Source organism: Lactuca virosa, chromosome 6 (genome assembly GCF_052849685.1).
Source record: "Lactuca virosa cultivar CGN04683 chromosome 6, Lactuca_virosa_CGN04683_v6, whole genome shotgun sequence".
Lineage (NCBI taxonomy): Eukaryota > Viridiplantae > Streptophyta > Magnoliopsida > Asterales > Asteraceae > Lactuca > Lactuca virosa.
In genome coordinates, this window is record NC_136431.1 from 84,362,164 (window position 1) to 84,375,541 (window position 13,378).

Genomic DNA, 13,378 nt, shown 5'->3' on the forward strand with positions numbered 1-13,378 from the left:
GTACAGGATGCTGCAACGATGTACTCAGCTTCGGCTGTGGAAAGAGACACGCAATTTTGTTTCTTTGACTGCCAGCTGACAAGTTTGCCATCAAGGAACTGGCATCCGCCGGTTGTACTCTTTTGGTCCAATCCACATCCACCAAGATCAGCGTCAGAGAAAGCTTGAACAAAGAAGCCGGATATTGCAGGATACCAAAGACCGAGAGACGAGGTTCGCTTCAAATACCGGAAGATATTTTTCACTGCAACCATATGAGGTTCTCTTGGATTTGCTTGAAACCTGGCACAATAGCAGACAGAAAACATTATGTCCGGTCTACTAGCTGTTAGATACATTAGAGATCCTATCATCTGACGATAGAGAGTCACATCAACAGCCGGTTTCTCAAGAGATGGAGTCAGCTCCGTGCCAAATGCCATTGGAACCTTTACTTTGGAATCTCTCGTCATGCCGAACTTCGCCAACAGAGTCTTCGTGTATGCTTCCTGATTAATGAAGATGCCTTCTGGTCCCTGTCTTATATTCAGTCCAAGGAAAAAGTTAATCGGACCCATTGCGCTCATTTCAATCTTAGTCTCCATCAACTTCCTGAATTCAGCTATTAAGCTAGGATTCGTGGAGCCGAAGATAATGTCATCGACGTAAATTTGAACTATCATTAAGTGTTCGCCTTCTTTCTTGTGAAAGAAGGTTGGGTCGACCGAACCTTGTTTGAATTTTGACATTTTGAAAAAGCGTGTTAGAGTTTCATACCAGGCTCTCGGGGCTTGCTTCAATCCATAGACTTCTTTATCCAGTATGTAGCAATGATCAGGATACTTCTCGTTCACAAATCCGGGTGGTTGCTCAACGTATACCGTTTCTTCTAGTTCTCCATTCAAGAAAGCACATGTTACATCCATTTGGAAAACTTTGAAGTTTTTATGTGCAGCATATGCCAAAAAGATTCTCACTGATTCCAACCTTGCTACTGGAGCGAAGGTCTCTTCATAGTCTATTCCTTATTCCTGACAATATCCTTTCACCACCAGCCTCGCTTTGTTGTTAATGATGTTACCCTCTTTATCTAACTTATTTCTAAAAACCCATTTTAAACCGACTACAGATGCATCCTTTGGTGTGGGAATCAGCCTCCAAACATGAGTTCGTTCAAACTCATGGAGTTCGTCTTACATAGCTTGCACCCAATCAGAGTGACCAAGAGCAGCATTTACCGTCTTCAGTTCAACTTTGGAGACAAACGAATTAAACATGCAGAATTCTACCTGAGAGAATAAAGTAGTTTGCTTCGCTTTTAATTGAGAGCGTGTGAGAACACCCTTAGATGATTCACCAATGATTTGAGTTTTAGGATGATCATTTGTCCATTTTATGAGAGGAGGGTAATTTGGATCATAGGCAAGATCCAGCTCAGCATTAATTTCTTCTTCCAGTTCTGACAGATCGCCTTCGTCATTTGCATTTTCATTCTCCCCCTCAAATGGCGAACCGAATCCCATGTCAGGTTCAGTACTCTCCCCCTTAAATGGCGAACTGCATCCCATGTCAGGTTCAGTACTCTCCCCCTCAAATGGCGAATCATGGGTTGGGGTTTGTGATGGATTCTCCCCCTGGAAAGGCATGTCGGTTGTTTTTGGTGTAGAGAACCCTCCCCCTGGATTGTAGAGCTTTTATTTGGAGGGTCATTTGAAGTTGGACGTTTGCTAGATTCTAGAGGTTTGCTTATAGGTTGCTTCTCGGATGGATGTTGAGGCTCGCTACCCATGTCTGTTGCAGCTTCGTCGATAATCTTCTTGAAGTTGTCGATTTTGTTATCAGCTGCTTTCGCTTCTGAGTGATTCGCCTTCTCTGGTTCATCAAAGAGCATCATGTACTCTTCAAACATATTGGAAATAGGAACCGAGACTTGACCTGATTCTGGAAAGATTTCCTCCGTTGGACTTTCGGTTGTTCGTATTTTCTTCATGTAATTGTCATCAAAAGTAACATAGTAGGTTTCGTCAATCTTCTTCGAGTGTTTATTCAGAACCCTATATGCTTTTGAAGTAAGCGAATAACCAAGAAAGATCCCTTCGTCTGCCTTAACATCAAATTTGTTTCGGTTCTCTTTGGAGTTGAAAATGAAGCATCTTGAACCGAACACGTGAAAAAACTTTACATTTGGCATGCGATTATTCAAAATCTCGTATGGAGTGATGGAAAATCGCTTATTGAGGAAGGATCGGTTCTGAGTGTAACATGCAGCAGCAATTGCATCAGCCCAGAAGTAGAGTGGAAGAGAAGCGAAACTCAGCATGGTTCGGGTGGCTTCACATAAAGAACGGTTTTGCCTATCAACGATCCCATTCTGTTGTGGAGTATAGGGAGCAGAGAAGTTGTGAGTTACTCCCTTTTCAGCCAGAAACTCTTCAAAGTATTTGTTTTTGAACTCTAGCCCATTGTCGCTTCTAATGTTTCTTACCACCTTTCGCAGCTGCAGTTCCACTTGCTTGATAAACACCTTCAGCTTTGGAGTGGCCTCTGATTTCTGTTTAAGAAAGAAAACCCAGGTGAAGCGAGAAAAATCATCTACAATAACAAGTATAAACTTACTACCACCGAAGCTTTCGATAGCCGAAGGACCACATAAGTCGATGTGCAGTAGTTCAAGAGGTTCGATGATTTTTGTATTGATACGAGAAGGGTGACTCTCTCTGCTTAGCTTGCCTATATCGCATGCTGCGCACAGGTGTTCTTTGTCAAATTTGAGAACAAGAAGTCCACGCACGTGATCACCAAGTACCAGTTTATTAATATCTTTGAAGTTCAGGTGCGATAGTCTTTGGTGCCACAACCAACTTTCATCTGAGTTCGCCTTCGACAGCAAGCATATTGTTGGCTTTCCTTTTATTGGGTTGAGATTTAGAGGATACATCTCCCCTTTGCGCTCAGATTTCAACAGAACTTTCTTCGTGTGCTTTTCAATTGCTTCTGAACCCTCATCATCGAACGAGACTTTCAAACCGGTTCCCACGACTAGTTGAGAAACACTGATGAGGTTGTGCTGCAATCCTTCTAAGTAGGCTACTTTTCGTATTGAGAATTCTCCGTTGGTGATCATCCCATACTGTTTGATCGTGATGTATGAGTTGTTTCCATATTTAACACATCCACCATCGTTAAGGGACCGAAAATCCCTAAGCTCTTGCCCCCTTCCTGTCATGTGACGAGAGCAGCCACTTTCAATATACCATTCGTCGTCAAACTGCTCGTCACTGATAACCTGCAAAATTAAGCAGATTTAGGAACCCAAAGTCTCTTGGGCCCTGGTGAGTCTTTTACAGAATATGGAATTGCAACCGAAAGATCAAACCATATATGTTCTTTTTATTAAAGTGGTTTCATCTTTTCGTTTGATGGTGTAAACTTTGATTTTATTTTTATCTTGTTTTAACTGGAGTGTGTTATTGTTAGTTGGTTTCACAGTTGAGGTTTTCTTTGGAGTCCTAGGGTTAGCTTACTTTTTGGTATTTTGGACTTCAGAATCTGAGACGAGCTTTCCCTTTCCTTTGATATCCTTCATAAAGTTAGGGTTTGGTTGGGAGTGAGGATGATGGGTTTTAGGACCGAAACTTGACTTTCGGTTATGAGAACTTGTGTTGGGACCGAAACAGGACTTTCGTTTCTTGGCGTAGTAAGAGTTGGGACCGAAGCTTGACTTTCGGTTCTTGTGACCACTAGTATTAGGACCGAAATTGGTTGTGCGGTTCACCTGACTGCATGACTGGCAGTGATTGCAAGAAGGAGACTTGGCATGTGCTTCCTTTTTCATCTTGAGATTAGAAGCCTTTTCAGAGCGAACATAAGTGGGGTTTTGGGATTGCCAAAACTGTTTTCTCTCATTGAGGTTATTCATGTATCTTTTGTTCCTCTGGCGTTTCTGTTCAGCAATTTGCTCTTTAGTCAAGTGAATGTTGGCCTTATGTTTTTTTTTCTTCTCATGAGCTTCGGTTGTTGTTGATGACACTCTGGAGGCTTCTATTGGTTCGTTTGGTATTTCTTTTGTACCACTTGAACTGGGTTTATCAAAGCTTGAGGGCTTGTTGAGGGGTTCAGGAATATATCGTCCCTTAACTCTCCATGAGGTTTGCTCTGATAGACCAACTGTTTCGTCTGCATTGTCGATAAGAGCGGACCAGAAGTGGTTATCGCAACCTTCAGCATTATCTTTGTCAACCATGGACGTCAACTCCACCGTTTGTTTCTTAGTTACTCTTGTGACTGCATACAGTTGGTTTGGTGTAGTTTGCACCTTCTGATAAACAATGGCCTTTTCTTTGAGTTTCTTGGATTTGTCCTTTGACAGCCGAGCGTACTCAACCGAATTTTCAGATATGAGTGGTTTTGCTGCATCGGGTTCGCTCTTAAGAAATTCTGAACAATCGACCTCGTCTTCTATGCAGATTTCGCTCATCTCACTGTCCTCATCAAATTCAGAAGTGGTTTCTAAATTTATTTTCTTTTTTGAACTTAATTTGGCGTTGGATGAGTCAAACTTATGTATAGTCTCGGTCTTGATTTTTAATTTATCATTTTCGTCCATTAAATTCTTAAGCATACATTTATGTTCTTTGGACTCAATGAAAGATTCAATTTCTTCCAGCCCATATTTGTAGGTTACTGAAATCTCATCTGAAGACATTATAGATTCACATTCAGCAATGACTTCGTCTTCCTTAAATTCAAGGAAGGGAAAAATCATTTTATGAATCTTTTTACCTATCTCACAATCTAGATGCAACTGGGTGATATTTGTATATAAGCGTTTAGCAATCAAACAGAAAACATTTCTTTGTTTTAAAAACTTTAAATTGTCACGTTGCAAATAAATAAGTTCATCTCTAGCCCTAACTAACTCTGACTCCTTCAGCTGAATCCACATCCTTCTCTCCTCACTCTTGGAAGATTCCCTGTTGAGTTGGTCAGTTAGGTTAGAATTCGCTAAGCGAATTTGCATAAGACTTCCACTTAAGTTAGAAAACTTGAATTTTAATTCATTTAATTTTAATTCTATTTCATTTAATTCTTTTTCGTACCTTCTTGATCAACTGATCGCAATCGTTGATCCTTTCACTCACAGTCTTAGCAACGAAACATTTGTCTTCCTTTAGTTTCTCTTCCTCATGCTCACCTTCGGTTGTATATCCCCTCATCTGTGATACACCAGCTGAGACCATTAAGCACCTCCCTGCTGAATCAGTAACACCTTCTTTTCCCACATAAGCTCTTCCGTGCGAGGTTTTGCGTACCTCTTCATCTTCAGAGTCTGTAGACCAGAATTCTACTCCTCCAAACTCATCATCAATAACATTTTCCTGCACAATCAAAGCATTCATTGAAACGTTAGTTGCTTTCTTCTTCTTTATCTCCTCCAGCTTTCTCATGTAGTAAGCTTCGTCATCTTCACCATCCTTCTTCTCAACCATCTTCCTTAGCATGCAATCCTTGGCAAAGTGGTTCTTGCCATGACAGTAGTTGCAATCGTACCCAGAGTTTCCCACAATCTTACTCTCCTTCTTTTCGTCGTCCTTTTGAGAGGTGTTCTTGGTTTCTTCTTTCACCTTTTCAGAGCTGTAGCTTCCCTGCTAGTTCCGGTTCTTGTTGATAGGGAACTTTTTGCGAGAAAATTTCTTTGGGTTTGTAACCATTATTGCATATTCTTCACTAGACAGATCGCACTCTGACATATCAGATTCCTCCTCTTCGTCTGCTACATTCTTGCTCTTAGAAACAAGGGCCAGTGAACCCACATCCGAAACTACCTTCGCTTCCTTTGTCACCACGCTTTCATGAGATTTGAGTATACCCATCAGTTTCGCCAGCGAATATGGTTTAAATTGCTCATGAGCCTTCACGGTCGAGACCACTGCCATCCATTCGGGCCTTAAGCCATTCATGAATGTAACCTTTTGTTCGATCACCTTCTTTTCAATGCCGTGCTTCACCATCTTGCTAAGCAGGTGGTTGAAATGATCAAATGTCTGAATGAGTTTCTCTTCAGGTTTTTGTTCAAAAGCACCAAACTCAGAGAGCAATAGGGTTTGGATCGAGTGCTCTAGATCCTCATCAGTTGAATATAATTCTTTCAACCTATCCCATATTTCTTTAGCTGTTGTGCATGAACTTACCAGACGAAAAGTGTCGGATTGCAAATCGAATCTGATCATCTTCATGGCTTTAACGTTGCATAACACCTTGTCTTTTTCTTCTTGAGGAATCTTCTCTACTTCCGCCAAGAGTTGGTTATACTCTCTTTGAGTCTTGATCATTCTATTTGTTCCAGAGTGAACAAACGGACCCAATGTTATTGCCTCCCAAATAAGATAGTCGTTGTCTTCAGATCCAACGACATAGTCTTCGAAGTGATGCGCCCATACTTCATAATCTTGAGTATAGAGAATAGGAACCCTTGTAGTGGATCCTATACTGTTGGAGATGTTGATTGGATTGATTTGAGAGTCATCGTGAGACATGATGAACCTTTTCTTTTAATCTGCTAGAATCATACATGTAAAGTTGAACTTAGGGTTTTATCAAACATAAGAGATACCGTCGACAAGAAGAAGACGGCTTCTATATATTGATAAAAGCGGAAACCCTAAAGGACTCTTCAAACAGAAGAAATGCGTATATATTACACAGTCTCCTGCTTTGATACCAATTGATGAGATTATTGCGCTAATAGATCGATAGATTCTAAATAGATAAACAATATTAATCGAGTAAAGAACACAAGAATGGATCAAATGGTGTCGAATAATTAATATCTCACACTTCAGAAGAGCTCGATGAAGAACTTCGACTGTAGAGGTGTGCTAGGGTTACAATGCAAAAGCTATTAATGAAAACGTTAACCTCAAAGCTATACATGCATGCATAATATATAATCTAACCCTAATGATAATCCACGGTTGGACAGGCCCAAACCGGCTAAACAAAATGGATTATTAAACGAGCCCAAAGACGCAACACTAAAACCCAACAGATAGCCTTCGGTGCCATAGCCAACTGTCATCCGAAGATGCTTTCGTAAGTAGGCAAATTGAAAGCTTTCCGGTGATCGGCTTTATATTCAAAGGAAACATCTCTCCCTTTCTTTTGTATTTCAGAAGCACTGTCTTTGTTTTCGTCTCTATTATTTATGATCCCTCGTCATCGAATTACACTTTGAGGCATGTACCTACAACCAATTGAGAAACAGTTATCAGGTTATGTTGCAGGCCTTCCATATATGCTACCTTCCGAATGGAGAATTCGCCATTCGTGATCATGCCGTATCCTTTGATCTCTCCCGTAGCATTATTTCCATACTTCACTTTGCCTTCGTCCTTCATCGATCGGAATTCTCTCAGATCTTCTCTCCTTCGATTCATGTGACACGAACAGCCACTATCAATGTTAGGTCATAAATTGTGGTTTATACTTTACTTTTCATAAGCTATTAGAGTTCTCGGTCTAGTACTGAAAACACCATGTTTTGGTACTGTTTGGACCAAAATCACATGTGATTTTGGTTAGGCTTAATGTTGGCTTGTTTGGGTTTTGGGCTTGGGCTTTGTTATTAGGTCTAGGTATAAATAGTGTTATTTTAGCCTAGATAGAAGTGTTGGATGTTCTAGGGGCTGGCATATGCAAGGGACGTGATCTAGAGAGAAATAGAGAGAAAACAGTGTGTAATCGGAATCTTATGTATCGGACGATTAATCAATATTGTGTGCATTGAAGATTAATTTTGTGTTCTTATTCATCTTATATCTTGCATTATACACTTTGATTGGGATTTTGCACCATCAAAGTGAATCCAATTTATACGTAGGAGAATTCAGGACTTACAAGTGGTATCAGAGCAATGATCGGTAGGACTCGGGTTATTGCAAGATATTTTTAAGAGTTTTTCTTGGAGATTCTTGGTGCTTTTAATTTATTTTTGACGAATTTTTGGCCATTGTTCTTCGTGTTCTTCATATTTTTATGTCTTTGATCGATTTTGGCATTAAAAATTGAAAATTTTGTGTTTTTGGCAAGTTTTGGGGTGTTTTAGATCAAAAGTTGCGAGACTTCGACGGCAGTCCTCGGTTTGCGGTCAAAACAAATTTCGGAGCCAACAGTGTTTGCGGTCGGATTCACACATTCTCGGTCTGAAGTCCTCGGCCTCGCAGCGTTCTCGGTCAGCAGCGATTACGGTCCGAAGGTTCAGAGTTCACGGTCTTCGCTTCTCGGTCTCTCCGATCTCGGTCTCGCCATTTTGGTCTTCATCAGGGTTCTCGGTGCGAGACTTCTCGGCCAACACTAGAAGCTCACAAATTTCGCCTACAATTTCGGATTTTCAAGATTTTGGCTATTTTGACTTTCAAGTGTGACTTTTCAAGTTTGACTTTTAGTGTTGATTTTTAAGTTTGACTTTAAAGTTTGACTTTCAAGTTTGACTTTTCAAGTTTAACTTTCAAGTGTGATTTTTCAAGTTTGACTTTTCAAGTTTCACTTTTTAAATTTGACTTTTTAAGTTTGACTGTTCGAGTTTGACTTTCAAGTTTGACTTTTGAGGTTTCAGATCAAAGGGCATTTTTCTTGGTTTCACAATCAGTTCTATTTTTGGTAAATTATTTTTTTGTGAACAATGAGTTCATCAATCACAAAAGAGGTCAATAAAACTTTCTGTTCTCAAGCCTGTAGTGATACAATTAAATTTCTTCGTGATCAAATTGATATATTATGTAGAGACAATGAGGACCTTAGGTATGCAGGATACACTCTCAGGAAGGGCCAAAAACCTTTAAAAAATCAATTAGAGGCCAAAACTAAGGACTTTAGAAAACTTCAAGAAGAATATAGCACAAAGTGTGAACATCATGATTATGCTAAAGTAAAAATTGTCGAATTAACTGTCGAACTTGATGCATTAAAAGCTAAATATAAAGATGCTGAATTTAAATTTAAGAAATTTGACGTGCCAAGTGAGGTAGTTGAGCCCATGATAGAAAAACAATTAAAATTTAAAGATAATCAGAATAAGGGTCTAGGGTATCACAATGTTCCCTTCAATGATAAATATACCCCACCCCTTGAAACGAATTAGGTAGAGATACCTGCTCAGTATGGCCCGTCCTCTATACCAGCTTCAGTTAAGACTAAAAAATCTGGCCCAACTGAGAATATTGAGGTGAGCAATACTAATGCCTCTACTTTATGTCACGGTAAAGTAGTGGAAGATGAGAACAAGGAGAACAGAAACAATTTTGTTACTTCTGTTGATTGTCAAATAAATGTCTCTTTGAACTCTGAATCTGTTCCTTCCAATTATGTTACTTCTAATAAACCTGTTGTTGATAAATACAGGCCACCAAAACAAGCGAAACAGACTGCTTGTTGTAAGTGTGCTTGTGGGAACAATCATAGACAAGGCATGGGCACGCTACCAGGGACATGCAGAAACAACTTCTACGTGAAGAAACAAACTTGTTTCCACTTTGGAACACCTGGACACATTGCCAGAAATTGTCCAAATCGTGCACATGTCCCCTTCTATGCACAAGGTTGGCAGAATATTCCAAGAGGTAGATCTTCCAAAAGAAACCCTTCGAGGTCACATTCAAACAATGGTGACTGGAATGCCAAAAAGGGAAAGGATCAAACTCCCAAGGTCGAGAAGGGAATATCGGACAACAAGCCAAATTCAAGAGATGGTCCAGTTAAACGAATATCAGTTAGTTCAAAGTCATCTCGGCGACCACTATCAAGTTCTAAAGCAAGTGATAAGGCATCCATCCGATCAAACAAGAAATGGATTAAAACCAACTATAGATGGGTACCAAAGGTTCACACTCCTAAATCATCTAATGATTCTAACATTTCTTTATCTTCTGTGTGTGACAAATAGGATATGTCATGGAAGAGAGTACCTTGTGTAGATGATAAAGGTCAACCCAGCTTCAAAATGGTTTGGGTTCCAAAAGGCAACTAACCTCGCACTCTGTGCCGGAGCAGCTATGGATTCATCAGACTTCAGTTTGTTGATAGTGGTTGTTCCAGGCACATGATATGAGACATCTCTCATCTGTAAGATATTCAGAATCTTCATTGAGAGTATGTGTCCTTTGCGGGAAAGGAAGAAAGAAGAGGATCAAAAATAAGGATTGTACTTAACGGTGTGAAGAATTTTTGAATCTGTTCCGGAATTAAAACACAACTAAGGCTGAACATGTTGTTGCATCTACGTGCTGTTCTCAGATCATCTGGATGCAACTTCAATTGTTAAACTACGGTTTGAGTTTTCTTCTCGACACTTCTAAGTTTTTATTAAATTGATTCGTTTTGAAGACAATTTTTTTTTTAAATTTGCGCATTTATTTTATTTTCTTTCTTCCCCATGCCCAAATTAAGGGGGAGAAATCAAAATACAATATATATATATATATATATATATATATATATATATATATATATATATATATATCTAAAATACAAAAATATGTTTTTTTTCGCAAGTATTTTTGGGAAGTGATATGAGATTTAGTGATAAATGGCAAGTTAAATTGCCTGACAACTTTGATCCCACAAGCTCTTGTTTTGTACATTTTGCATTTTATTTCTGAATTTCTTAAATATGTTCATATTGTCTTATATGCACAAATTTAAGGGGAGAATTAAAAAAATATATCATAAAAAAAATCATAAAATTTAAAAATCCTAAAATATGTTTATTTCTGTTTTTTATTTCTTTTTCAGAAAAATCAAAATCCAAAAATATATTTTTGTTTTTATTTCTTTTTCAGAAAATTAAAAATCCAAAAATATTTTATTTTTATTTTGAGTGTATTTTTCATTTTATTTTTATTTCTTAGTTATTTTTATTGTGTGCTAAGTCTATTTTTACTTTTGTTTTTTATCTCAAAATTTCTTTTGTCTTGAAATGTGAATTCCTAAGAAGAAGAGACTCAAGGAGATTGTATCGAAATTTTCTGAGCAAGGAGAATAAACTTGGAAAGTAATTCACAGAGGATTCAAATGCGAGTGATAGTCTCTTTCATATTGAGACATATACCAGTCTTAATAGGAGTCTTCGCACCAAATGTTAATGATCAAAAGTGATTTTCATCATTACTAATGTGAAACACCCAACCATTCTTCACCCATATCTAAACTTTCTCCATTAAATCACTTCCACGTACCGGTACCCCTTGAGGTTCGAGTATAAAACAACTCGGCTGACGGTTACCAAAAATTCTGTGTTTATGATCTTGGAAGTCATTATCACCATGATTTTAAGTGAAACCCAAAATCCGAAATCCATCCATTTCTGAATTTACGGTGAACATTTTAATGTTCTAGATATTTTCACCCATGAAATTGACGGATAATGGTTCATACCTGGTGTGACTCTGTACAAAATGTCAGTTAGGCAGTTTCATTCTAAGAACTATTGCATTTAAGGAATTGGAAGTCTGAAACTATATAGATTGTCAAATTGGTTTTGTCAGCTTTCCATACCTAAGAACTGTCACGGCACCAGGGCGATTCACCCAACAGGGAAATAGTTATCGTTGAACGTCTCGCCAAGGGCCAAGTTAACTTGTTTAACTTGAAAAACTGCATTGAGGTCTATGATCTAGGATATACAGGGGCTAACATCAAAAAGGCCATGAGTAGTTCTCCGATACTCAACAAATCGCAGTGCGTTCCTCCGTGTTCACACAGATAGTGGGAGTAGTCTCCTTCTGAGCCAAGGTTGGGTCCTTGAACAACTGTGATGAGAATGGTCTTTATGATTTTGTGATCCACATGTACATTTTAGTCATTTGTTACTTTTCAAGGCACAATGGTGATCATTAAAGAATACTCATTCAAAGGAACAAGAAGTGAAGATTATTTTTCAAGATACAATTTTTCAACCCCAGAAGCAAGGTGAAGCTATACTTGAAGTTATGTGACAGATTGCATTGAAGCATCCTCAATCAATTTGCTGCTATCTATGAACTTGCTGAAGTGATCTAGAAGAATCGGTGTCTCTGTTATTTTCTCTAAAGTATTTCAAAGCTGAAAGTGCTGATTTTCAAGAACCTTTACAAGAAGCCTCTACATCCAATGTGCATTCAAAGTCATATCTTTAAAAGAAGTCCAATTGTTCAAGATAAAGTCATTCATGCAGACATTCATATGTTCATCTTGAAGTTGTGAAGAAATCGAAGATTAGAGTTGAAAGCCAAAGATCAAGGAAGACTGAAAAGAAAAGAAAGCAATAAACCAAGGGGAAGATTGTTAGGACTAAATTATGGTTTATTCTAAGTGAAAAGAAAGTTATAAACCATGCGGAAGATTGTTAGGTCATAAATTGTGGTTTATACTTTTCTTTTCATCAGATATTAGAGTTCTCGGTCTAGGACCGACAACACCATGTTTTGGTGTTGTTTGGACCAAAATCATATGTAATTTTGGTTAGGCTTAATGTTGGCTTGTTTGGGTTTTTGCTTGGGATTTGTTATTAGGTCTAGCTATAAATAGTGTTATTTTAGCCTAGATAAAAGAGTTGGATGTTCTAGGGGTTTCCATATGCAAGGGACGTGATCTAGAGAGGAATAGAGAAAAAATAGTGTGTAATCAGAATCTTATGTACCGGACCATTAATCAATATATCATGTGCATTGAAGATTAATTTTGTGTTCTTATTCATCTTATATCTTGCATTATACACTTTTATTGGGATTTCGCACCATCAAAGTGAATCTGATGGATACGTAGGAGAATTCGGGACTTACAAGCATATGGCAGCCCCTAGAACGTCCAACTCTTCTATCTAGGCTAAAATAACACCATTTATACCTTATGTTGGGTCAAAAATACGGTTTATACTTTACTCTTCTAGAGAACTATATTTTTCAGTCTAGGACCGTAAACAGCTTGGTGTTTACGACTGTATGGGTGTTCACAGCCGTGAACCTGTTTACGGTCGTGAACGTGTTTTCGGTCAACTAATGGGTTTTCGGTCAAGGCCTTGTATTTTGGGCTTGGCCTTAGGTCCATATATATATATATATATATATATATATATATATATATATATATATATATATATAGTGTTAGTGGAGTCATAAGAGTATACGGCTAGAGAGGAGCATTCATTCATATCATGTGATAGAGAGAGAACTAGTGTGTGTTTTTGTATCTTGTATGTTGGAACATCATTCTAATCATATAAACATTGAAGATTCATCTTATTCTTCTTCTCCTTCTTCTTTATTTGATCTTGCATCATCCAATTGATTGAGATTCTGCACCATCAATTGAATCTGATTGATACGTCAAGCAAATTTGGGACTTTAAAGAGGGAGCTTTTCCAAAA